Here is a 27,697-nt window from a genome sequence, read left to right on the forward strand (position 1 = left end):
GTGATATAAACCCTATATAAACCCTATCAGCTAAAGCATTTTTTGGGCTCATCATCAATCTTGTCCCCAGCACTTATCAAAATAACATTATGCCCATATTTCTACTCTGAATAGTGTGGCAAAATAGTACTTTAGTACCTTCATAGTGTGCTCATCAATAATAATAATTAAAAAAAAAAAATGAAAGGAAGGAAAAACTGATTCTGGATTCCAATTGAGGATTTAAGGGATGAAGCGGGAGCAATTTTGTATAGAACATGTAATCAGGATCCTTAAATGTAATTAACTGCATTGACACCTCACAGCTTCAGGGTACTCAGTTCAGTCCTTAGCTTGGGTTGAGCTGCTTCTGTGGAGTTTCTGTGCATATTCTCCCTGTGTCTGTGAGTTTCCTCCCACCTCCCAAAAACATGCAGATAGGTGAACTGACTATGAGAAATTGCCTTTAGGTGTAAATGTGTATATGCATGGAGTCCTGTGGTGGACAGGGTGTGCCCCTGGGTTGCATTCAGTGTTTCTGGGATAAACTCCAGACCTACCATAACTCTGACTAGGATAAAGCAATTATTGAAGCTGAATGAATGAATGAATGAATGCAAAATCTGGACACTGATGTGGAGTCTGATGCAATTGGCCAAGTTTGAGAAGATAATGGATGAGGCTGAAACAGTTTTGTGTACAGCATGTTAATTAGTATGAATGAACGAATGAAGATGAATTTTGATACATGTTGTCAGAGCTGGTAAGTGGGAGTGGCGTCCAATCAGAGGTGCTTTTATTTGCATAATCTATTGTATAAAGGGAATAGAAAATTGTTAGACTCTTGTGGTGTATTGTTATCGTGAAGTCATGTGGATTATTCTTTCTTCTTTGCTAATTTGTTGATATTTCTTCGCACGTATTTGAGTGTTTTGGCCGATTTGTCATGATAGCAAGCACCACTCTTAAGAATAAATGCATACTCTACTCGAAGGGTGTGAAATAGTGCTTGACACCGCTGATTGGAAATCTGCGCCGTCTTACGTCACTAAAGCAGTGCGCGCGGACTAGTCATCCCCTCCACTACGCGAGAGAGCGCGCGCCTCCGTCTCGAATGCGGGGGATCCAGATGCGCGCCCGTGCGCGGCACAGCTATTCCGGTTAGAGCTCGGATTCCAGGAGAAGAGCGATACACGCTCAAAATCCAAGACGAGCTGCGGAAGGAGGCGAGAGGCGAGAAAGCTGCAGTGGGAGTAAAATAAATAAACAAAGAAAGAAATCATACTAATAATATTAACTGCATCACCCCGGGAATACTCGGATGTAAAAATCGAGCGCGCGTGATCTTGTTTAATTCGGCTGGAATTATGAGGATGGACGCGCAGCTTGGAATTACCGGAGCTTTAAGATTGTGAACTAGTGTGGACCTCTCTTAACCTCCTGCTCTTGCCATTTTGTGCATTGACGGATTTTTTTTTTTAATTTATGTCTTTTCTTATTTTTTAAGTCTCTCTCTCTCTCTCTCTCTCTCTCTCTCTCTCTCTCTCTCTGTCTCACACACACACACATATTTATATATGTATATATCTTCTTCCCCCCCAATGTCGTGAGTCCTCCGGTATTTTTCTATGCTTTCATATCCCGCGTGACCGAAGCCCGGTGGGCGGATGGATGGTGAAAAGCTTCACTCCGCCACTGAGAAGCTGCTCGATCTTGTGAACTGAGGCGCGTCATGGACGTTGAACTTCGTTCGTACCTAAAAAAAGCATCCGGCACTGTCGAATAACTGCTGCTGGAAGAGATCAGGTAATCTGCAAGCTTCTTCTTTTGATCCCCTGTTCAAAACAGACAACTCTTATAGATCTACGCATGCAAGACGTATTAGCAGTCCGTGTGCGTACGCACGAGTCGTAAAGTCTCATCGGTGCTATTCTTTTATATTCTGAATTATCTGAAGTTGCGCACATCTCCATCTCTTGTTGCAATTCCACTAGCAACGACAAGTTCAACCCCTGCTTTCTGTCCTCCTTATTTATTGACCCCATGGTAACTTTGCACACTGAATAGGGGAGAAGCCTGTTCAAGAACCTCACTGAGTTATGCTCACTGATATTTCACTTATTGTAGTGGGGGGGGGGGGGGGGGGCGCTCCAGCTGCTGATCAGTGATCACTGAAAGCAAATACTGCCTTGTAGTACTGATGGCATAGGGACGGTCGCATTTTCCTTTTCATTCCTTTGTAAAATACTGACGATATTTCATGTGGCACACCTGCTGCTTTGCTGGCGTCTCCGAAAGGTTATGGGAAAAGCTTTGGCGCACGACGCATTTGCGCTTTCCTGACAAGTAGCCTATAATTTGCAACTCGCTTATGGAATAACCATTTACGCATGATGCATGCCCACAGCCTATAAATTTGCCTTTTGCGCGGTGCTTTTCTCTCGTGCATGCAGGTGGTGCTGCTGATGAACATTCGCCCATCTGTTGAGCGCAGCTTTAGCTCGGATTTGGTAGAAATACCAAATTGCGCATACGTGGAGCGCTCACTTTAAGAACACAACACGTTTCCTTCTCGAATCTTTTAATGGCAGAGAACATTTCACGAGCTTCGCCTGTCCAGACGCGATACCCATTCGCTCCCTTAATGCACTTCGTCTGGAATTTCAAGAGCGATGTTTTCTTGCCCAGTAATGAATGGGGGAAATGAACAGAGCTGCTAATGGAAGATATGGTTAAAGCCCCTTCTATGCGCATCTAACATTAATACACTCGAGATGCATTAGCATATGTGCGGCATTAAAGATATAACATGGAATAATACTCCTTTATTATGCAAGTTGGATGGAAATGCACAGCGCATGTGATTAGGGAAGAAAAAATGGTTCAGCATGTGTTGGATCTAGGTGTGTATCATTGGCGGCTGTGCATGTTGCAAAATCCTGTTAAAGCAGCTCACTATTTAGCTTGCAAGCAATGGAACATGGATCACTGCATGTGGAACATGAGCCAGGTGACAGCTTGGCCTTGCCTGGTTGAGTAAACCCCAATCCCTGACCATCCAATTTTCGTCCCCAAATAAACTAAACACCTCCCCTGTCTCTCCATGTCTTGTCGCAAATAAAGAACACCAGTCAGATAGAGCATGATATATTCATTTCTGCCAGTGGAGTCAGTTTAGATCGAGTCAGCTGGGGGAAAGCCCTAGTGAATTATATTCCTTGATAAATATGCTTTAACTCCTCATCAGTGCTTCACCATGCTTTGCTATCATAAATCATTCTTATCTTGGATCACTCCTCATTTCAAGCTATTTACTTGAAAGCCATCAAATCACTTAGGCAAATGATGTACATGGAATGGCTTGGGGACTTATAAAAAAAATAAATGGTTGATATTGTTATGCAGTGTCATCAGAAATCAGTGCATTAATGCTAGAGTTATCACAGAGGCTATTTTATGGAGTCACATGTATCTGTAATGTGTATGTAATGCTAATACATGTTTCAAAATTTGAAACATGCTGCTTATAATGAGGCATGCAATAGTGGACCCTGAATTCTCAAAATTAATTTCTTCTGTAATGCTAGGAGCTGAAGAAATATTGATTGTCGACTGAAGAGAAAAAGTGATCCTTGTATCTTAGGAGCGAGAGCACTGCAGAGTAGCTTGAGTCATGCTATAAATTTGGGGAGAATAAAGTAACCACGCTAATGTGACAGGATTGTCCCCAGAGTGTTTTTGTAAGTTGCAGTTTCTTGCACCTCGGTGTCCGAGCCAGGCAATTGCTGCTGTCATTTCCTTTGTTCTCTAGTGATTATGGACTGACATGTTCTACCACATGAATGCATCTGCGAGGGGCCCAGTAGCAATGTTTGCTGTTATATAATGTTTTTTTCATTATGTTCAGCCAAGATAGAAATCCAAAGTCTCACAGATTTTATTGATTCTTTGTCCTCCTACTATATAATACAGTGAAAAAGCAAGACTTTGAAGCGATATATACCTTATGGCCTTTTTTCCCCCTCAATGCACGCTCAAGGCTAAATATGATGTCTCTTCTAGTGTGTGAGTTTTTGCCAAGCATTTCACTTCTTGACGGCTCCATAATGTGGGACCTGATTCGCCAATTTAACATTGGAGCTTATACGGTTGATGCTAAAAAAAAAAACTACCTTTTTTAAATCTTGTTTATTTAGAATTGTTTTTTCAGTACAATGTAAAATGTAATAACATGACTTTACTTAGAAAAGTGAGGAAACCGATTGCCTCAAAATCTCCAAGTAAAGTTGTGTATGAATTTTTAGTTGGCAAAACTTAATTAAATATGTACATAAAACTTGTTCAAGTTTACTTAAGTACAGATGACTCAAAATCATTTGTTAAGTTAACTTCTTATTAGTGTTCACATTACTAGGAAAACATTAGGAAACTGATGTTTTAAAATTTAAGTAAGCTGAACTAAAAAAAAATTAAGTTAAAACAAAAAGAAACAACTAAACTCAGGCAAAGTATCATTTATTTCTCTTCAATTGTCTTCACCATAGCACCCAAGAATCTTGAATAATTGCTATGTGCGAAGCCTCCAAATGCAGTGCTTGTGGAAAATCCTGGCTGTCTTCAGATATCATGGTTAGAATCTGGGGTGTAGCACAATCACAGTACTAATAAAAACCTCAGAAACATTACAAACCAACTTATATTAAAAATCCAGACCTCACAAATGTATGTCATTTATAGACCCAAGACCATCACCTTCTTTATGTACAACTAACAGTGATAAATAAAGGTGCTGAATCAAAATATTGTGTCCAATTTATATTCAAAACAATGTGGAATGTACAACTTGCAAACAACAAAATGTAGAAGGGCCTAAGTTAAAAAAATAAAAAAATACAAAAATGAAAAGGAAAACTTCACAAAAGCAGATTTTGTGTGTAAGGTCCAAGCAAAGAGCATTAAGTGTACATAGCTGAATGAGACATGCCTTTATGTGATTATATGTGTGTGGGCTGGAAGTGTGACAGTTGGCCTGAAGTGATGGTTTATAGTTTAAAAAGTTTAAAATATAGTATTTTTCTTACACATACACATATCTTTTCGCTCCAAAAGACATTGATTCATCCAATAGATCTTAAACTTTTCTGGTGTAGCTTCTAGGTTTTATATGATAATGCTTCAATAGGAGAGCTCTCTTTTCATAGGCACAAACACAATACTTACATTTCCATTGCATGTCTGATTCCACAAAACAAATTGCTCTGCAAATGAATAAATTAAAATGCATAATTCTTACTATATAGACTAATACTTTTCAAATCATTTTGTAGTTTAAAAATTTATTAATCCAACATAACCTCAAAAATATAATTAGCTGTACAATACACCTAATCATTCAAATGTAAATCAAGCGTTAATGTCCCCCCCCCAGTCTATACTGTACACTCAATAAAAATAAATAAAACATAAAAACGTTCCTTGATTGAAAACACGTATCCAAAGATATGTGACTAGTCAATGTTATACTGCTAATTTCAACTAACATAATCCATCAATTTGATTATAATACAACCACATCTAGTGTCACTGTGTAACGCTAACTCATCTAATCTGTTGATTAATGTAAATTGATCAATTAAGCAATCAAAAATATGACAAACAAGTGTCCACTCACTTCGCCATTTGCTTTTCCCCCTCAGCACACAAATCGACCCCACCTACAGGTAGAACTGAAATTTCTACCTGTAGAGGTTAATAAAATCTGTTGAGTTTAATAACTTTCCATGCCAAAAAGTTGTCATTGCTTAGTTAAACTTAGGTCAACAAACTTATTCAAAATAAGTTATAGTCACTTAATTTTATCAGTTATGTATTTTCCAACATCAAATCATTAAAGCATTAATTAATTTCAGCATATATTATGCAAGTCCTATTGACTTTATGCAGAAATGCAGATTTCTATAAAACCCTGGTTCATACAAACTGTTATTGAATCATTTCTAATTAAAGAATGTTTGATAAACAACATTGCTTGGAAAATGTGATACCATTAATGGTTGGAAGTTATGTAATTATTTGCCTCTGAAACTAGTAAAAATGTGGGCTGAGTCTGAAAGACATTTTATCCACTGGCTCCATGTTGGTTAAACGGGAGAATAGATGTTTTTCAATTTAGTGTTAAATTTGACACAAATGCATCACTAAATGGAATTTGCATAATATTTTAAACCTTTCAGAAATTATTTTTCAGTGTCATCTTTGATATTACAAGTGTGCAGATTCTAGATTAGATTTGATTAAATGTAAATGGAATTATATTAATATAAATACATACTTAAGGTTTGGCATTTTGTGTGAACCCATGTAATATTACAAGATTACGAAATACCATAACCTAGTTCTGATTCCTTCTTGTTCTGGAAGTAAAAGATGATGTCCAAGTTTTTTTTATTGGAAGGGCAATGTAAGGATAAGATATATTATATCCATTTACTTCAAATGTACGTATCTGAGACTTCAAGATATGTACATGTTTGGCAGTCTGGGAAACCCAAAAAAGGGAGAAAATTGCTTTTAAAGACTCGATTCCAACTCATCTGAGAGAGACACCAACACATTGATTGTCTAAAAACAACTTCTAGTTATTGATTTAATTACATCTAATTTAATTTAAATATATTTAATAATGTTCAATTAAAGAATTAACAGCCAGGATTTTAAACTAGATTTGGAGTCCTCAATCACGTTGCTGTCATCTTCACATTATCCCAGCTTTAATTATTTTAACCCGAATTAATAGAGTTAATATTACTCAGGCCATATCAAGCAAACATTATGCCTAACTCTACATTTGTAACCAAAGCTATTCTTGGGAAAACAACATTAGTGACACCGCATGAAAGATTATAAATCTCCAGTGGAAGACAAGTAATCACTTTGATCATAAGACAGGACAGACTGATGTGGAAGATGCTCATCACTTGAGGTATAGTAACCATTAGTCAAACAGTATCCTCAGTGCATACTGTATACAGAAAACATTTACCAACTGTAATTTAGTCAGTTTTGCGTTTTCTACTAAGGTAACCTGATATTAAGGTTCTATTTTCTTTCATTCTGGACCACCAGGGATGTTTCCTTCAGAACTGACAGACTTTACCTGTTTAATAGCTAAGTCATCCTCTTGTGACCATGACCTCACATATGTAGCCTATAAAAGTTCCTTGGTATGTCAGACTGTGCTCTTTCCTATTCTCATATGATCTCATCGAAGTGGATTCAAAACATTCAGTATAACACTCTAATCTTTTGATTTTTTTGCTAATCTTGTTATTGTTATTTTTTAAATCTGCACTATCAAAGAGAGTGCTTTGAGGTTCACCAGAGGTGACGGTACTTCTAATATTTTATATTTTCCTGATTTATCCATGATGGACTGTGTCACAGAAAAGGACATGTGGCTTGTCATTTAGGCAGGCATGTAGTAGCATGGATGCAGAGAGACTAATATTAAAATCCTTAAAATTGTAGCTTATATAAATTGTTGAAACTTTTCAACTATCCCAAGCTTTTGTGTATTTTGGGGCAGCACGGCAAATTGTTTGTTCTACCAAGCCCTGATGGATTTGGACGGTGGGCTTGATCAATACCCAAATTGTTTGGGACCTAGACATCTGTGACAGGCACTTACAGACCTAACTGCAACATAATGCCATTAGCGATGCATGAAGCGCTCCTCGCAGACTATCAAAATGTCTATTAATTTCCTTCCTCTGGCTGCACTGTACATACAGATGGAAAGTCCTATAGGAAGAAAAAGTAAGGTCCCATTGCTGCATCGTGGGACCCAGTCCCATGAAAGACGGGAGAGTGCCTTCACTGATTTGGAACACAGATTAGAGAAGCTGGCAGCGGGCATGGGCCAAATGCATGAGTGGTTGGCAGAAATGCAACAGCGCATTGAAGTACAAAGCTTGAGGGAGCCTAGTACAGCCACCTCGCATACAGAAACAGACTGTGCCTCATTCTCTGAATTTGCAGCTCTCTTCTGCAGTGAATTCATTGAAGCAGAATAAAGATCAGAGTACAGCACAGCAGTGGCACTGAATGCATGACAGGCTGGCGTTAAAGCTACCTTAGCAAAATGAAAGTTTGATCCTCCCCAATATGGTTGGACAAGTCCCAAATCCATTCTATAGTGCATTCGCTTATGCAGATCACTGGGCAATTCCACAAAGTAATTTCTTTGATGAGATCTTATGTACCCTTGAAAGAAAGTTGAAGCAGGTTTACTGGCTGGTAAAGCTCTGTGCATAAAGCCACATGGAATACAGCTTAAATATAGAACTCATATGCTGGTTTGTAAGACATATGATACACTAGAATGAATGTTGCTTTGTTGTAATCCCTGCGCTCTGTGTCGAGTCTGAGTGATTCTCACACTTAATAGAATACAGCATTAAGACTCACAGTTCTTATCCTTTAAAGAGTATAGTATCAGCACCGTGAGTAATTCTTAGAGAGACATAACACAATGATGAGTGATTTTCAACCTCAACCACCTAATACATGATACATGTGATGTAGTGAGGGTCTTTTATAAGCCCCACATTTGCGGTCACGGTCACAGAACCACAGTTACATATGTAACCTTAATTTTTCAATATATAACAGTATTGGATTACTTCACATTTACAAATCAGCTAATTTGACACATAGAGTGGGTATAAAGTCTTCCCACTCCTGTTAAAATGGCAGGTTTTTGTGATGTAAATAATGAAACCAAGACCAATTATATCAGAACCTTTTCTAGCTTTACTGCTAAATTGCAACGTTTAAATTAAAGTGGGGGAAAAAAAGAAAAATTAAAAATGTGTAATAACCTGGTTGCATACATGTACACACCTCTAAACTAACACTTAGTTGAAGCAACTTTAGATTTATCACAGCATTCAGTCTTTTGGGTAAGAGTTTTGCACATTCAATTCAATTCAGTTTTATTTGTATAGCACTATTTACAATAGACATTGTCTCAAAGCAGCCTTACAGAAATATATAAACACGGTATACAGTTATTAAAAGTGCGAATTTATCCCAATTGAGCAAGCCGGTGGCGACGGTGGCAAGGAAAAACTCTCTAAGATGTTAAGAGGAAGAAACCTTGAGAGGAACCAGACTCAGAAGGAAACCCATCACCATCTGGGTAACAACAGATAGTGTAAAAAAGTTCATTATGATTTTATATGGAGTCCGTTTGGCCTTAGAAGCAGCCGTAGTCCCAGCAATCTGGAATTGGAGTAGATGAGAGCTCCATACAGAGGTAGGACATCCGAAATGGATCAGGCAGGTCCGGAGAGCAGAAAGTATCAGGATCTCTAGTATCTCCATAAAATCGTGTGTGGCTCGACAGAAGGAGAGAGGTAGAGAAAAGATTATTAGGACTGTGCTTAGCGTAACAGAAAGTCTAGTCAGGGTAAGCTTGAGTAAACAACTACGTTTTAAACCTAGACTTAAACACTGAGACTGTGTCTGAGTCCCGAACACTAATTGGAAGACTGTTCCATAACTGTGGGACTCTATAAGAGAAAGCTCTTCCCCCTGCTGTAGCCTTCGCTATTGGAGGTACCGTAAAATAGCCTGCATCTTTTGATCTAAGTAGGCGTGGCGGATCATAGAAAACCAAAAAGTCGAAGATCTTGACTTGATCTTGATTTTGCCATTCTTCCTTACAGCACCTTAACCCTGTCAAATTGGCTGGGCATCTCCTGTGCACAGCATTCATCAGGTCACTACACAGATTTTCCATTAGATTTAGACTCTGGATTTAGACATTGGATTTCTGGACTCTGGCTGGGCCTTGACTCCTTTGGTGATTTGGAGGTGGGCTACCGGTCATTGTCAAGCTGAAAGGTGACATTCCTTTTCATTCAGATTCAGATTTATTGTCATGTCATAGCTTACTAAGTAAAGTATAAATGACGAAAGAAAATCTTATGTGCAGAGAACCAACAACAATGCAGAACTTAAAGAATAAGTGTTTTAGCAGAATCCTTAAGGTTTTGTGCCAAAATTGACTGGTATTTGGAGTTATTAATTATTCCCAAGTACAAGCTGAAGAAAAGCAACCCCAAAGCATAATGCTGCCACCTACATGCTTCACCATGGGGATGGTGTACTTTTAGTGATGTGCTGTGGTTTTTGTTGCGCCAAACATATCTTCTGGTATTATTGCCCAAAAGGTAAACTTTGGTCTCATCAAACCATAACACATTATTCCACATGTTTTGGGACGATTGGATTATTTTTATTTTTTATTTTTGCAAACTTTAGCTGGGCTTGGAGACTTCTTTGCTACCCCATAGCCCTGACAAATGAAAAATTCAGGAGATTGTTGTCACATGTAGGGAGCAACCAGTACTTGCCAGAGATTTCTGCAATTTTTTTATGTTGCTGTAGGCTTCTTGGCAGTCTCTCTGACCAGTTTTCCCCTGATCTTGTCATTAATTATAGGGGGACGTCCTGTTCTTAGTAATGTCACTGTTGTGCCATATTTTCTACACTTGCTGATTATTGTCTTTACAGTGTTCCATGATATATCCAGTGCCTTGGTTTTTTTTGTAACTCTCTCCTGATTAATATTTTTCAACAATGAGATCCCGTACCTGCTTTGGAAGCTCTTTGAGGCCCATGGCTTTTCCAGTTGGATGTTACCAAGAAGATGTCAGGATAATCCTATAGGAACATCAGTACTTTATTTGGAAGTAATCACTCACTGTAATTGATGACAGGTGTATACTAACTAGTATTTAAGATGAGTTTGAATGTGAGTGGTTGATTCTGAACACTACCACATTCCCATTTATACAAGGGTGCGCACACTTATGCAAGTTGGGCACACACACACACACACACACACACACACACACACACACACACACATATATTGAAGGAATGAAGAGAAAACAAAATTCTACCTGGTTGTCACCACTATAGTGTTGTAGAAAAAAAACCCCTCACAGATTCACTTACAGATTCACAGAGTAACCTGTGTTGCAATATGACACCTAATGTGAGGTAAACATATAATACTACTACTGACTCCAAAATTAGCATGTGAAATGCAATTTCATTCTAATGAGCATGTCTAAATGCAAACCACTTCCATAAAATGTAAGTTATCACATGAATGATACAATGTAATTAGATTCAGGCTGGGCTAAGTCTGTTTTATCACATGCATCTTTGATTAGTAAGTCACTACACACACACACACACACACGCACGCATACACATAAACAAACACAAACACAATTGCAGACACTGTTGCAAGGCAAATGTGCAAATATTTGTCAGGTATGAGCTCATCCTTGAGGTGTGAGTGATAATGAAATCCTTCAGATTTCGTTTGCATTGCTCCTGGGTCTTCCAGAGTGTGCATACAGCTATAGCACTTAGCCTTGACATAAGGGAAACTGAATCCATTTATATCACATCATATTACACTGTTGTCTGCTTTGCCCTTTTCCAAAAGGCTTTTTGGATTTTCAAATCCAGCACCCTTTCTCACTGTTGAATCAGTTGAATAAACACTTTAGCACCTGCTTTTTGATGCTTTTTGAAACCATTGAATAAGACAGAATTCCACTGTTTAGCGACATAAAGATTGAGCTACTGGCCACAAAGAACTGGTGAGTGACTTGATGCTAGTAAAGTCAAATGTGTTTAATTAGCCTCAAAAGTCTGCCTCTAATAAACATATGACCTGAATATACTTTAACTCAATCAATAAGTTATTCTGACCTATCATGAAGAGTTGTCTCTTCCAAGGTGACCCCGTCCCCACCTATAGGGAATGCAGTGTAGTTAAATGGTTTGATGAGTAAAGAAATGATATCATATGCAGTGACCTTCACAGTCACCAGATCTCAAACCATCTGTATGCCTAGGGGCATTGTTGGACTGACGTGTTAGACAGCGATCTCCACCACTATCATCCAAACGCCAATTGAGGGAATCGCTTTTGGAAAAATGGTGATCATCTCTCCAGTATAGATCTAGACACTGGTATAATCTATGCCAAAGGTCTTTGAAGCTGTTCTGGTAGGCTTTGTCCTTTAACCTTTCTAAGATACTTTATATTGTCTTAGTATATTCAACCAGTTGCTAGTTCATTAGAAACACCTACTGTAATTAGTAACTTGTTGCAGTTCCTTAGGCCTTCAGGACATCATGAACTCACCTGGGAATGGGTTTTGCATGATGCTGTATACATTTTGTAGAAACAGTTTTATGTGGAAATAGTTGCATTGTGAAGTTACTGCAGATTTAATTTCTTGTTATAAACACCCCTTTCTTCTTTCCCCAAACATGCCTAATAGGTTTAGGATCCAGAGACTGGACAGACAAGCAATAAAACCCAGTGTCTTATAATGATAAGTGTATTGTGACCTGGTGCATTAACATATTTAAAAAATCTGTAAAGAGGGTAAACTTTGTAAGAAATAATGTCGAAGATACTGTACGCTGTGTATTTTGGACATTATCCAATGGGTATCAGGTAATCTATTGTATATCCATTAAACATTACACACACCAACACACTTCCACCACCAACTTGTACTGTTCACACCAAGTCTGACATCTGTATCTTTCATTAATATGATGCAAAACAAACTTGGATTTCTCCTGTTTTGTTGCCCTTATGCCTACTAGAGACATGCTTTCTTAGTCTTCTTTGAAAACATCAGCACCTGATACTGCCTTATGTTCTGATGAGATGACATTCTGCAGTTTAATTTGGATGTGATTTGCCTGTTTGTGGCTCTTTTTTTTTTTTTTTTTTTTTTGCTTGTCCGAATCTAAGCTTTCTTCTTTAACCCATATGATTCACAAGCAGTTTTTATTCAAAGGATTGCCAATCAGTGGTATTTTTATTTTTTGAATCATTCCTGGTAAACCATTGAAACCACTGAGAATGAAAAGCTGTTTGGGAGATTGTAGAATGTGCTATGATAGTTAGAACAAGGTGTTCATTTTGCCAATACCAATGCAAAACTTAAACACAAACCAATCCTAGACATGCTGGCTTCCCTTATTCATAACACACACAACAGTCATGTGATGTTTGAATTGTTGCAATGTATAATATGTGGCAAGGTAAATTGTGTAGACTGTGGAGTGGTGTGATTATTACCAAGATGTCTGAATAATTTGCATTTTATTTGAGCTTGTTTATTTTTACTATGTTAAAGTTCTGAGTAGTATTGATTTAACTTGGCAAAACCTGTAAACCATTCTGACTCGTTGCACACTTTTAGCAGTGAAGTTTCAAGTGCAAGAAAATGAAAACATGAGTGCAAGAGCTCAAAAGTACGTGAACACACGTAGTGTGTAAGTACAACCCCAAATCCGCAAATAATTTGGACAGTATGGAAAATGCTAATAAAAGCAAAGAGGAGTGATTTGTAAATGCACTTTGACTTGTATTGAAGCAGAAAATGTATAAAGACAAGGTATTTGATGTTTTACCTAATCAGTTGCATTTTTTTTTAAGATAAACTTTATTTTTAAATTAATGCATGCAACACTTTCCAAAAAAGTTGCAACAGGGGCAATTTAGGACTAATAACGATGTGACAAGTTGAAATGACAAGGTGATGTGAAACAGGTGTGGCAGTCGTCTAATCATAGTATATAAGGAGCCTCCAAAAAGGCCTACTCCTGCCAACAGATGCGTCAGTGAATAATCCAACACTTTGAGAACAACCTTACCCAAAGACAAATCAGTAGGATTTTGGGCATTTCACCTTCTACAGTCCACAATATAATTAAAAGATTCAAAGAATCTGGTCAAATCTTGGTGTGTAAAGGGCAAGGTCGAAAACCACTTCTGAATGTGTGTGATCTCCGATTCCTCAGACGTCACTGTCTTAAAAACCGTCATGAGTCTGTAATGGATATCCTGACATGGGCTCGGGAATACTTTGGTAAACCTTTGTCACTCAACACCATTCGCTGCTGCATCCACAGACGCTGTACTATGCAAAGCAGAAGCTATACATCAACACTGTCCAGAAGCGCTGCCGACTTCTCTGGACTCAGTCTCATCTGAGATGGACAGTAGTACAGTGGAATCGTGTTTTGTGTTCTGACGAGTCAACATTTCAAATAGTTTTTATACAAAACAGCCATCGTGTTCTCCGTGCCAAAGAGGAAAAGGACCATCCAAGCTATTATCAATGGCAAACAATGCCAAACCACATTCTGCCCGGATTACAAGCGTATGGTAGCGTAATCAGAGAGTGCGGGTGCTAGCATGGCCTGCCTGCAGTCCTGACCTGTCTCCGATTGAGACTGTGTGGAGCATTATTAAGCGCAAAGGAAACGAAGACCCCGTACAGTTGCGCAGTGGAAGAAATGCATAATGGATGAATGGGGGAAAATTCTGTATGTTAAACTTAACCAACTGGTGTCTTCACTCAGCGCCCAAATTCTTAATAAGTGTTATTAAAACAAAAGGTGATGTTACATAGTAGTAAACAATCAACTGTCACTTTTGGAGTCTATTGCAGTCATCAGATTTGAAATTAGTGAATATTTTCAGAAATAAATTAAATTCACAAAGTAAAACATCAAATAATGTGTTAATAATGTGCTTTCTATACAGTACAGGGTGAACTGAATTTTCAAATGACTCTTTTTGTTAGTTTTTTTGCATTTTTGGTACTGTCCAAATTTTTTTGGAATTGGGGTTGTATGAAGGAAGAGCAAAATTGTGCATAAGCAGGGTAAGTATGGGCGAGAGCATGTAATATTTTAGCACAGAAAAATTTTGTGCGCACAAAGAGCAAAAGTAATCTAGGTGAGAAAGAAAAGAATCATGCCCTTTAAGAGCTGTATCCAGAGTTGCGGATTTGATACTAAAAATTCACACACATTACGACTTCACAAAGTCAATTTGAAGTCAGTTTATCTTGTGACTTCCTTAACTTGTGTACTTCACAAAGCATGATATAAAAATAAATAAAATTAAATGCAAAATGTATAGTATGTGCTGGATCAAGTGCTATTTTACATTTTGATAAGTAATGAAGGTGGAAGCCATATTATTAAATTTAACTTAATATGCAGTGATTAATGTGATAATTATAACTAGGTCTATTCATGCAAAAATATATTGGTAATGTACTAGACTCCTATAAGATGTTTCTATCAATGCTTGCCAGATTCCCATTCATACATCATCATATTAGTCTGTTTTTATTTTTCACTTTTAAATCGTCTCTTGCTATTCACAAATTTTGTGTTCTTTTTAAAGTTACAAATTCTTCAGTCAATATTTTCTATCGCCTTTTTTGGGTTTAGTACATGTATGGCATTTGGCAAACGCCCTTATCCAGAATGACTTACATTTATCTCATTTATACATCTGAGCTGTTGAGGGTTAAGGGCCATACTCAAGGGTCCAACGGTGGCAGCTTGGCAGTGCTGGGGTTTGAACTCAGGACCTTCCAATCAGTAGTCCTACGTCTTAACCACTGAGGTTTAAAGACAACTGCGTGTGTTAAAAGGTGATGGTCTAGACGCTGTTGATAACTCCTGTCTCAGACATTTCTACTCAAGAAATCTCTGTTAACCTTAAAAGTATGTACTACACCTAGGTGATGTTTATAATTTAAATGGGGCATGCAGAAAATCAGCTTAAGAAGGCGCATAACCTGACTCTGAATATGTTTAAATCTCCCTGCGTAATTATATTGACATACTGCAACTTTTGGATTTAAGCTGCCAACTGTGAATATAGCCTTAGGTCATTGTGCCTTTATCAGTGAATTAGGTAATTGCATTCATCATGTGGAGGGGTGGATGGGAAGACACATTAACAGCGGCTTATAATGTAAAGGTCAGTCAGTCTACACAGCATGTTTGATGTGAGAATTATATGTCTACAAATTTGTCATTTGCTTAGTGAGGGACAGTGCTGATACCAGATCACTGAACATAGTGTGGTTAAACCAGGACAAACAGATAGTCTTGTTTAATCAAATGGCTTTGGGACTTACTTTAGATAACCTAATTGCAATATTTTCTGTGTTTCTGAATCCAGTTTCTTTGTGTCCCATTGGTCACATGCTGTTATACACCCCAGATGCTTGGCTTATATTCCTCTCATGAAGTTAAAATGACCATCTGTTAGTCTGTTATGCCATCTTGCACATGCAAAGTTAATAAAAATTGTCACATTTTAGAGGAAAAAAGTGTAAATAATCCTTGCTGGCATAGATTTCACTGATAATAAAACCTATGGTCAATCTTATGCGATCCATTCTCATCCAGATTAAATTATGGCAACAAATGTAATTGTCAGCAGTTTTGGAATTCAGTTATGTGTCTAGCTGCGTATGCATGGATAGTTTTGTCATCGTTTATTAAAAGCAAACTAGATTGAATCTCATGAACACAACAATGCCCTTAGGCTCATGCCAAGATAGTACATACAGCTCAGATGCACTGTTTATATTTTCAGACAGCACACTTATCCTACATTCAACCCAAAAGTATTTGCCTCCTTTCATGTATGGGCAAATATACATTCAGTCATTCATCACTGTATGTGTATACAGTATGGTAAAATTATTGACACCAGTTACAGAAATACATTGTTTCCTTTTAACATTCTTTTGTATGAGATTGCATACAGTACATGTAAAAGTCCCTTTGGCTATATTATAATGATTAATGGCATCATTGACTCTGTGTACAAGGATATTTCAGCTCAAAGCATAGTTGCATCTGCCAGGATGGTAAGATTTGTCTATAGATAAATCTTTCAGTCTTTCTTCTGATGATTACCCTAATATACAAATCCAAATCATTAAATAAATAGCTGTGGTAAAAAAAAAAGAATCACAATTCAACCTCTGTAATTGAACTCTATTGAACCATTTGCACAAACTTAAGAAAGAACTTAAAAAACTACCAGACCTACAAAAAAAAAACCCTACCTAAAGTAATTTGATATATTCTACATGGGGAAGAGGTCTAGGAATGTCTCCAGCCTTGTTAGTCATTACAGAAAGACACTCATTGACATTCTTTCCTATTAATTGATTGCTAAAGTGTTAATGATTTTAAGCTAGTATCTATATTTTTATTTGTGCATATTTTCTTGACAGGTGCCAATAATTATGGAGTCAGTTATATATGCTGTATATAATCTTGCTGACAAATCCAGCATAGTTTTAGTAAAGGTTTTAGACCATCACAAGCCACCAGAGCAGCATTAGTGTGCCTTGGTAAAGATGGCACTTCAGGCAGTGATGCGGCACTGCTGGCCTTCTTTTGGCCTGGACAAAATGGTTATGAGTCTGAAGTAGCCCACAAGTAAAATAGCAAATATGGCCCAAATATCCCAAATTGCAAGTGGGCCTTTTTAGACAAAGATGCAATGTGTAATCTGGATGTGACTCTAAAATGCCCCGTGTAGTAAATAGTGAATATGGCCCAAATATCACAAAACAAATGTGGCCCACCTTTGGCAAAAATGTGGCACATGCGGCATTGCTATGGCTTGCTTATGGCCCAAATCTGACAAACAGGAGCGGGCCGCCCAAGTGCCATCATTCCACATGGTATGTGGGCCTGAAGTGTCAGGTGTTGGCCGGATCTGGTCCACAGCAATTTTGCTATCTGGGTTACTAGAAAAAGGAATACCATTTTACATAATAAATTCCCTCAGTTGGTGTTTTGATGATGGTGATGAAGAGCGCTGTCTAACATGGCATACCAAAATCTCCCATCTGTATTTAATTGAGATGAGATCTGATTTGATTTTCATCCTCATCATACCATTCAGTGAGTCCTCATTTCCTATGGATATGTGCAGGGTCATCCAGGAAGTGACCACTCCCATCAGGATAAAAATGATTCATTGTATGATAAAGGTAATCTGTTAGAAGAGCTTTGTATTGATTTCCAGTGATCCTTCATGCTAAGGACAAACAGACCCAAATGATGCCAGCAGTATACCTGCCACTGCATACCAGATTTAATTTGTCACCTCTTTTCTATATAGCTTACTGAAAGTAAAGAGCAAAGCATGCCCTTATTCCCTGAGCTGAGTCGATTTTGTAATGTTGATTAAAACATTTTACTCACTAGAAATTTCAGAAAATTTGTTTGATGTTTACATACCATAGAACTGCACAAATCAATAAAGAAACATGATCGTTATTGTATTTTTCTTGTAATCCTTGTCATGGGTAAGGTGTAAGCATATGTGTAGCTGCTTTCCTGCTGTGAGAGAGACTTTTTCTCTTGTGTGCCTACGAGCTGTAGACTAGCCCACTGTGCAGCTTCAGTAAGTAGGATAGAGCTGTGTGTGTGGGGAAGCTGCTAAGTAAATTATCCCCACTGTGCTTCGCTTTGCTGCACATAATACACCGAGGTGCACATGAATGGGAATGAGTAGAAATGAGAGTGCATCAGACATTGCAGAAAATCTGAATATTAAAGCACTCAGCGAGCTTGATGTAGAGGTTTGCGTGAATATTAAATAAAAAAGAAACATAGTTGAATTATGGTAAACTCCACCTATGTCTAAACTGTGCTGTTAGCATAGCAGATACATACAGCTGGGACATCTTGGGCAAATTTCTTGAATGAAGAGCACAAATTAACCAACACATGTGCACAATTCATTAGTGCACATAGTGTGCAAAGCATGTACAAATTATAATTTTATGACCTCATATTTCATTGTTACATCAAGTCAAATTGAATGTACTATGCCGTCATATGGGTATGTCATGCAAAAATAAAATAGTAATTGTTTTTGTGACCAGTTCAGCCCTTCTCCACTCAGATAATTCAATCTCCACTCAATGTCATCACAGCACGCCATGTGATGTCATCACAATGCACATTCAGTCAAATCCCTATTCGAGTTATGTGTGCAGAACATGAGTACAGCTAAAAGGTCTCATTTACCAATTTACAGTTTCATTCAATTGCAATTTTTCCAATTCAATTGGTTTTCTGCAAAAAAAACAAAAAAAAAAACACAACAAACTCAGCAAAATCAAGCATTTTTGGCTGTGACAATCACAAAAAAACTCCATGAAATCCTGTATGGACTGTACAACACTTTATGGTGGTTTATTCCTTTATACATTTCACACACTGTAGTCACTGCAATCTGAAACAGTCTGAAATTAGGTTATTGCATGGAACCTCGCTCTATCTATCTATCTTTTTGAGATGCCGTTTCTCATAATCTCAGCATGCCATAATAACTAAATTTCAGAAGCAGCCAAATATCAGCCAAAGAAACGGCCACATAATAATAATACTTGCACTACTGCCTTCGGTTTTACATGACATTTAATATCACATGAAGCAGATAGTGTGATGGACACAACAGGCACTACCAGTTTGCACTGTTTATATAGTTACCATGCTGACTTTTTCTTATACCGTTCCGCTCCAACACCCTTCCTTGATTTTCTCCACTGGTGCTAATAATTGGATGATCTAAAGACAATGAGACTGATACATCAAGCTAAGCATGAGTGCTTAGCTTAGTGCTTGGGCAGTCAGGCGGCATTGGATCATGGTCAGTTAGAACCCAGCTGACATGGACTCAGCTTTAGAGCTGTGGATTCCAAACCAATCCCATTCGCTTGATAGCGGTGAAGTGAAAAGCATTCCCCCAAGTAAAGGTGATTAGATATGGACTCCTTGCTCTGAAGATGAATCTGCGGTGAGAACAGCTGGAAATCAGGGCTACAAGGATGTAGAGCTACATGGGAATCTGATTTTTGTGCACCGTAGACAGATACTACTTCATGTGTTCTTTATGCATAATTCTTCAGAAGATGATGCAGACAACTCATCCTAGAGGATAAAATCCTAATCCTAACAGCGTAAAAATGAGCAGTAAGAAAAAATGTTAAATGAATAATGCATGCAATGAGTGACATTTAGAGAGACACTGTCTAATTTGCACACAATATATATTTTTCCATTATAAAAACTATTAAAGGTGTGTGTAAACTATAAAAGGGGTGTCTTGATTGTACAGCTCATAGGGTATTTATGGTATAAAAATGTTTTATTATATGATGTTGCTGAGCTCCTGTCTGCATCTACATGGTGACAGGCAGGAACTAGAGCCAGTCATCAGAGAGAGAGAGAGAGAGAGAGAGAGAGGGCATGGGAGTGCAAACAAAGCATAAGTGATTAGAAAGCCTGCTCATTAAATGAGATCCCAAGGGTTCTCCCAAGTGGCACAGTAGAAAAGCATTTATTGTTGGGAGTTTGTAAGTTCAAATAATGACAATGCCACAGTCACCCATGAAAAGCACAACTGGCCATGGGTGGAAGGGATGTTGTCACTTTGTCCCTTGTCAATCAGAGTGACATTAGCCAGCTGCGGATATATATAAGTGCATGAATGAGGAAGATGGCAGTTAGAGATTTCTCTCAAGTGTCTTCAGCTACCATGCCACTTATCATGTGCTAGCCTTCACCTTCAGTGCTGGGTAGCTGACCAAAGCTGACCAAATAACCAGATTGGGGTATATAAAAAAAAACTCAATACAAATAAAAAATAAATAAAGATATATACATGGCAAAGTGAAATGAATTTTGTGTACAAAAATGTAGTTGCAACCATGGAAATCTAGAGGAAATCTTACTTTGGCAAACACTGAGCACTGAGAAATATATGCTTTCTTTTCTCTTGCTCACAAGGGTCTACACTATGCTTGTGAGTCAGGTTGATTGGGGAAAAGCTAGAAACAAGGAAATTCACTAATATAGTCTTCTTATGACTAATCTTTGAAGAAAAAAAAAATCCCTGATGATATTTTTGGAAAATTTTGTACACCCAGACATGTGTTTGAATTTTACATCAAACATGTTCATCATTATCATTATTTTACCTTTGCGTACAAGAAGGCTATATAAGTGAATTTCCCTGTTTCTAGCTTTTCCCCAAATAGCTCACTGCAGCAAAAGGAAATGAACAAATGGTGGCACAGGAGTCAGGTCTCAGGAGTGCATTTGTTTAATTCTTGTTAATTTCCTGACCAATGATTTGTTGTTAAGGCCATTCAAAGTTTAATATTTGCCATTTGGGGCTTGGCCCATTTTTTTTTTTACCCAGCAGTGTACAGTATACTACTACTACTACTACGACTACTACTCTTTCTACTACTACTAATAATAATAATAATGATAATGGTATTATTAAACTAGTCATTCTTTAAATATTGGCTTTTTTAACTAAACATGAACATTGTTATTTACTAAATTAGCAGTTTATAAATCATCAATTTGCCAAGATCAGTGACTTACTTACTGTTCTCAAAAAACAGTAGAGAAGAATCCATGACCTCAATCAGTAGAATATTTTAAAACTTAAAAATTAATAAAAACAACAACAACAGCAAAACCTTTGCTCAAACTTATCAATAATGCTGCTGTGCTGGTTGTTAACAACAAGTTAAATTGACTGAATGCAAAATGTGAAAACAAGCTAATAAATAAATTATAGCGCGCTTTAAACATTGGGTCTGTAATACACGGTTAAGACTAAAGAATCTGTTAAAAAAAAATTAAAATAATAATAATATTGATTAAGGTTCTGCGCTAGTCCCTTTGGGGTGTCTAACAAATTAATCTGTGTGAATGATATAATTAAACAATGATGACTAAAATAGGACATAAATTATGGACATAAGAGTGAAACTATAACGTATATCTTCAGAATTGCATGTTACTTTAATTTATTATTAACATAATTGGAGAGCAATGGAAGAAGATAATGTGATAGTGTAGCAAAAAGAGTAATGATATTGAGTTATGTATGTATGGTTGTCTTGTTCCTAGCACACATGGGAAGCTGAGGATTAAGCAACATGGTCAAGCATTTTCATGTTCGTGTATTCAATGGGATGCAAGGCACAGTCTCCTCTTGTCTCTGTCCCCCCCGGTGGCTCATCTTAATTCGCATGTCTGTTGCAATTTATTAATGAGTGTATGGCTTAGGCTGTGTAAGTGTGTTCGCTGTCTGGCCCTGGTTTTATTTTTGGTGGCGACAAGTAAAGGACCTCTTTATACATAACAAGGTCCTTGAAAACAGAAAACTTTGTATAGGGTCAGTTTTGTCATTGTTGTCGGGAAGAAGATCACTGGGCATTATCTCTGATTCTTTGTCATTTTAGTTAATGTCCCTATCATAAATTCATGGGGTAGGTGTTAATCTGTCCAATTTTACCTTTTGCTTATGGCATTCATTTTGTGATATTACTGTGTTGTTACTTTTATTGTTATTAGTAACTTTAACATGAACCCATTTGGCACCCATTTTAATTCAAAGTGAGGCAAAATGCAATTTAGTTATATCTATCTATCTATCTATCTATCTATCTATCTATCTCTATCTATCTATCTATCTGTCTGTCTGTCTGTTTGTCTGTCTGTCTGAATATAGTTCTCCCTACTACTTTGCTTGAGTGTACACTTGTATAACATGTTGCCATAAGACACATTTGTTCTTAATATGACACACAAACACTGTGATGTACACAGCAGTAACTGCTTATCTTGGGCATTGTTATATACTGTACACTGCGCTGCCTGCGTAAAAAAAACAACTTGAAGCAGTGTCATGTGTCAGATTTTCAGTGTCTGCTGTGATTATGAGGCAGGGAAGATAGTAATTATCATTCACAAAACAAACTGTCAGAGTGTCTTGACTTTGTCCACAAAGCACTTGAGCAGATTTTAAAACAATATATATCTCAGAAAAAAACAAACAAACAAAAAAACCTCAACAACAACCTCAAATGACTTGTTTTTGTAAGGTTGACTGAGTTCTTTAAAAATAATTTTAATCAATATGTTCTTTTTTTTCTAAAGGAAAATTATTGACCTTTAGAAAAAGGGATTTAATTTGATCTTAAATATAAAAATTCAAGATGCAAGTTTATTTGCTTTTTATTAAAGATGCAACTTATAAATTAGGCTGCTATTTTGTTTATATTTAGGGGACTAGAGCCAACAACAACAAAAAACCTTCTAGTTTAGGCCACACCCACCTTGGGTTTAAATCCAAATACAGATACAAATATGAATATTTGGAGGAATACACAGATACACATAGTAGCATTGCTTTATAGATTATACGTGTTATGGTCTAATCTGTGAGACTACAACATGCAATACCTAACATATGACAGAAACGCTCAAATTGGACAAAACCTAATAAATACATAAAACTGATTTACTTCCTGTTACTTGCCCTTAACCGACAGTCCACCAATGCCACAACTTCTTTTTGCTTGCCACAATTAATGAATTCTATAGACCGTTTAACATTCTTCTTAGTTTTTATCACCTAATATTATTATCTACAACCCCAATTCCAAAAAAGTTGGGATGCTCTGTAAAATGTAAATACAAACAGAATGCAATGATTTGCAAATCTCATAAGCCCATATGTTATTCACAATAGAACATAGAAAATATATCACATGTTGAAACTGATGAAATGTACCAGGGCAACGAAAAGATAGCAAAGTAAATGTTACTAAAAAGAAACAGCTGGAGGTTAATTGGCAACAGGTCAGTTATATGATTGGGTTTAAAAAGAGTATCTTAGAGAGGCAGAGTCTCTCAGAAGTAAAGATGGCAGAGGTTCACCAATCTGTGAAAAACTGCGTCTACAATTTGTGGGACAATTTCAGAATAATGTTCCTCAATGTAAAATTGTGAAGACTATGAATATCGTATCATCTACAGTACATAATGTCATCAAAAGATTCAGAGAATCTGGAGAAATCTCTGTGCGCAAGGGACAAGGGCAAAAATATTTCATGCCTGTGATCTTCGGGCCTTCAGGCGGCACTGCATTAAAAACAGGCATGATTCTGTAAAACACTGCATGGGCTCAGAAACACCTCCAGAACTTATTGTCTGTGAACACAGTTCACCGTGCCATCCACAAATGCTGGTTAAAGCTCAATCATTCAAAGAAGAAGCCATATGTGAACAATGATCCAGAAATGCCACAATCTTCGATAGGCCAAAGCTCATTTAAAATGGACTGAGGCTAAGTGGAAAATTGTTCTGTGGTCAGACGAATGGAAATTTGAAATTCTTTTTGGAAACCATGGGCGCCCCTCCTCTAAACTAAGGAGGCTTTTTATCAGCAGTCCATTCAAAAGCCTGCATCTCTGATAGTATGGGGGGTGCATTAGTGTCTATGGAATGGGCAGCTTGCACATCTGGAAAGGCACCATCAGTGTTGAAAGGTATATACAGGCTTTAGAGCAACATGTGCTTCCATTCAGATTCCATCCCATCTTTACTTCTGAGAGACTCTGCCTCTCTAAGATACTCTTTTTTATACCCAGTGATGTTATTGACCTGTTGCCAATTAACCCAATTAGTTGCAAAATGTTCCTCCAGCTGTTTCTTTTTAGTAACACTCACTTTTCCAGCCTTTTGTTGCCCTAGTCCCAACTTTTTTGAGATGTATTGCAGCCATAAACTACAAAATCACCTTATTTTTTTCTTAAAACGGTACATTTCCTCAGTTCAAACATTTGATATGTTTTCTATGTTCTATTGTGAATAACGTATGGGTTTATGAGATTTGCAAATCATTGCATTCTGTTTTTATTTTACACAACGTCCCAACTTTTTTGGAATTAGGGTTGTAATGTATGTATTATTATTATTAATTTCGGATGTGCTACCTCTGGATGGATCTCTCATCTACTCCAATTCCAGATTGCTGGGACTACGGCTGCTTCTAAGGCCAAACAGACTTCATATAAATCCATAATGAACTTTTTCACACTATCTGTTGTTACCTAGATGAGGATGGGTTCCCTTCTGAGTCTGGTTCCTCTCAAGGTTTCTTCCTCTTAACATCTTAGGGAGTTTTTCCTTGCCACCGTCGCCACTCAGTGGCTTGCTCAGTTGGGATAAATTCGCACCTTTAATATCTGTATACCGTGTTGATATTTCTGTAAAGCTGCTTTGAGACAATGTCTATTGTAAAAAGCGCTATACAAATAAAATTGTTAAAATAATATTGCTTATCAATTCGAGTCTTAAAGACTGACAAGAAAAAAACTTATGGTCATCAAAAATGCAATAAGAAAACATAAAACTATTCAATAATAATAATAATAAAAAAACATTACCATAATGAGAGAGCTTTGATTATTGTATAATATTACCATGATGTGTATTGACAGGAAATAAAGGCTTTTTTTATGTTTATTTGATTTCTCTACTTTCTCTATTTGTTTTAAAGTCCCATATTTTACACTTTTCAGAATAATAGGGAAGATGCCAAAACTATGAAATAACACATTGTATTAAGCAGCAACCAAATAGTGGTATTCAAAACAAACCTCATATTGTCCTTCTTTCAAAATAGCTACTATTTGTCTTGATGACAGCTTTGCACACACTTGTCACATTCTCTCAACCAACTTCGTAATGGAGATGATAGAATGCTTTTCAAACAGTCCTTAATCTCCCTCATATGCTGAGTATTTTTGGCTACTTTTTCCTTCAGTCTCTGTTTCAAATCTTCCAAACCCATCAAAATGAGCTGTCCAATCAGATTTGAACAGACATTGTGTAAATCTGTATTTTACAGTTCAGAGATGAATATTCAGACAAGGAAGTGTAGTATGCAAAACAAACAAACAAACAAACAAACAAACAAACAAACAGAACAGCCCCGTTTGCATCAGGTTGCCTAACTTGTCTTGTATGTGGATTTTATTCTGATATTATCTGTATCACATGCATTTATACTTAACATAATTAAATATGTTTAAAGTTAACATGTTAAAACTCACTTGGTTCAGAACAGCTCATAACAGTTTACATCCAACTTGCTGGATCGTTTCTCTTTTCTAGATGATGGTTGTAGTCATAATAAAAATTGCCAGCACAATAAGAATGATGTACAGCAAACTATTACACATACACACACTCAAAGGCTGATAGGATTTAAAGTTTTTTAAGTGTTTCCAGACCATAATATTGTACTGAATTCATGCTACATTTCCTCGGAATGAACCTCATAGTGCTTTGTTGATTTGGATGAAAGGGTTGTAGCTACAACCAGTCCCTCCAGGATTTAGCGATTTTGCAATCAATTATTAACGCGTTAATAAATTAACGCAAAATCAAGCAAACTCAATTTTTCAAAATTACTGCAGATTTTCTACAGATTTGGGCCAAGACACATCATGTGAAGTCATCACAACGTGATTCATTCAAAGCCCTTGTTGCATCATGTGCGTTAAACAGCTAAAATGTCTCATTTACCAACAAACATCACTGCGAAAGACCATGCAAAGTAATTTCATGCAATTACAATTTTTCCAATTCAAGTAGTTTTTCACAAAAAAGCACAAAAATACTCAGCAAATTGCTAAGCCTCAGCAAACTAAAGCACTTTTGGCTGCAACAATCACACACACACACACACACACACACACACACACACACACACACATACAAAAAAAACTCTGCGGAATCCTGTACGGACTGTACGATACAGTTTGTGTAATTTGTACTTTGATTGGACAATATGTGCTTGGTTTATCTATTTTTAGGTTTTGTGAAATAAGAACAAAGGAAAGAATCCACCATGTTTCAGGTTCATTACACCCCCATTGGTATTACACATGTGCCTCCTCAATCACTACTGATGATTTGTTATAGATGTTTCAGTGAAGCAGCTGAAAAATATCAGCCACAATGAACATCAAATCACCTGACATAACCGTCACTAATAGGCTACATGAATCTACTGACTGGGTTAGAAAGAAATCAGCCCCAGCCTCTTATCTTCATACCATGCTGTGTATTTATTCTCATGACCACTGGTGGTGCTGTTGTGCTTGGTTACACAAAATAATCCACTTTAGGACATTTGCTAACAGTAGATAATCTAATCTGGATGCCAAAAAATGAAATTTTACATTGATGTCTTTTTATCTTTGAAAGATTGCAAGCAAATTTATACCATCTGTCCCTAGTTGCATTATTGAAATCCACACAGTATGAAAATTAACACAGAATTAAAATTCCCTAAAGACACCAATATCGGCAGTGGATTGTTTAAACAGTTAAATACAGCAGGCACAGTGAGAGCTGCTACAGTCAACGGATCAATTGATGCCAAGAATGAATTGAAGATTAGTGGGAGCAGATTGTGCTGGGCCTTTTCAATGATTCAGACTGGCTGGCTAATTTTTAAAATGGTCCATTTTACATTTAGATATCACTCTTAAATTGCCAATGTGCAAATATGGTTCTGTTGTACATCAACTTTGCATATTTTTTCATGATTACAGCATGATGTTTCTGGAGGTCATGGACCATGTGTGTTAGAAAGCAATGTATACTGAGGTTTTGGCTGTCAAATGTGATTTGGAGACAGATACCTTTATATGAGTAATCCGATTTAAAATCTGTTTTATGCATCTTGGGTGTATTTATACCAACATTTTTATGCGAAAGATCCTCAGGTCCTTATCTTGTGATCCTGATAACCAAGACTCACACGAAACTAGCATGTAGTGTAATTTGAGTCCTACATATCATGCTATACTGTATGTATGCCTGTGTGGGTTAGCAATATGACAGATGAAAAAATATGCTCATTTGAAAATATTAATTG

The 27,697-nt window shown here is 37.1% G+C and overlaps 1 protein-coding gene across 9 annotated transcripts in view; it reads left to right on the forward strand.

The window, feature by feature from the left end:
* The first annotated feature begins 463 nt into the window (after positions 1-463).
* Positions 464-27,697, forward strand: part of adgrb2 (adhesion G protein-coupled receptor B2) — a 458,554-nt gene continuing 431,320 nt past the window's right edge. For 5 of the 9 annotated variants that reach the window (XM_053638192.1, XM_053638184.1, XM_053638186.1 and 2 more), the window contains exon 1: positions 464-1,785. The gene's annotated coding sequence lies outside the window, so the exon portion shown is untranslated. The remainder of the gene's footprint in view (positions 1,786-27,697) is intronic. The other 4 variants (XM_053638188.1, XM_053638187.1, XM_053638189.1 and 1 more) reach the window with 1 other exon arrangement.

This window comes from Ictalurus furcatus, chromosome 12, assembly GCF_023375685.1.
Source record: "Ictalurus furcatus strain D&B chromosome 12, Billie_1.0, whole genome shotgun sequence".
Taxonomy (NCBI): domain Eukaryota; kingdom Metazoa; phylum Chordata; class Actinopteri; order Siluriformes; family Ictaluridae; genus Ictalurus; species Ictalurus furcatus.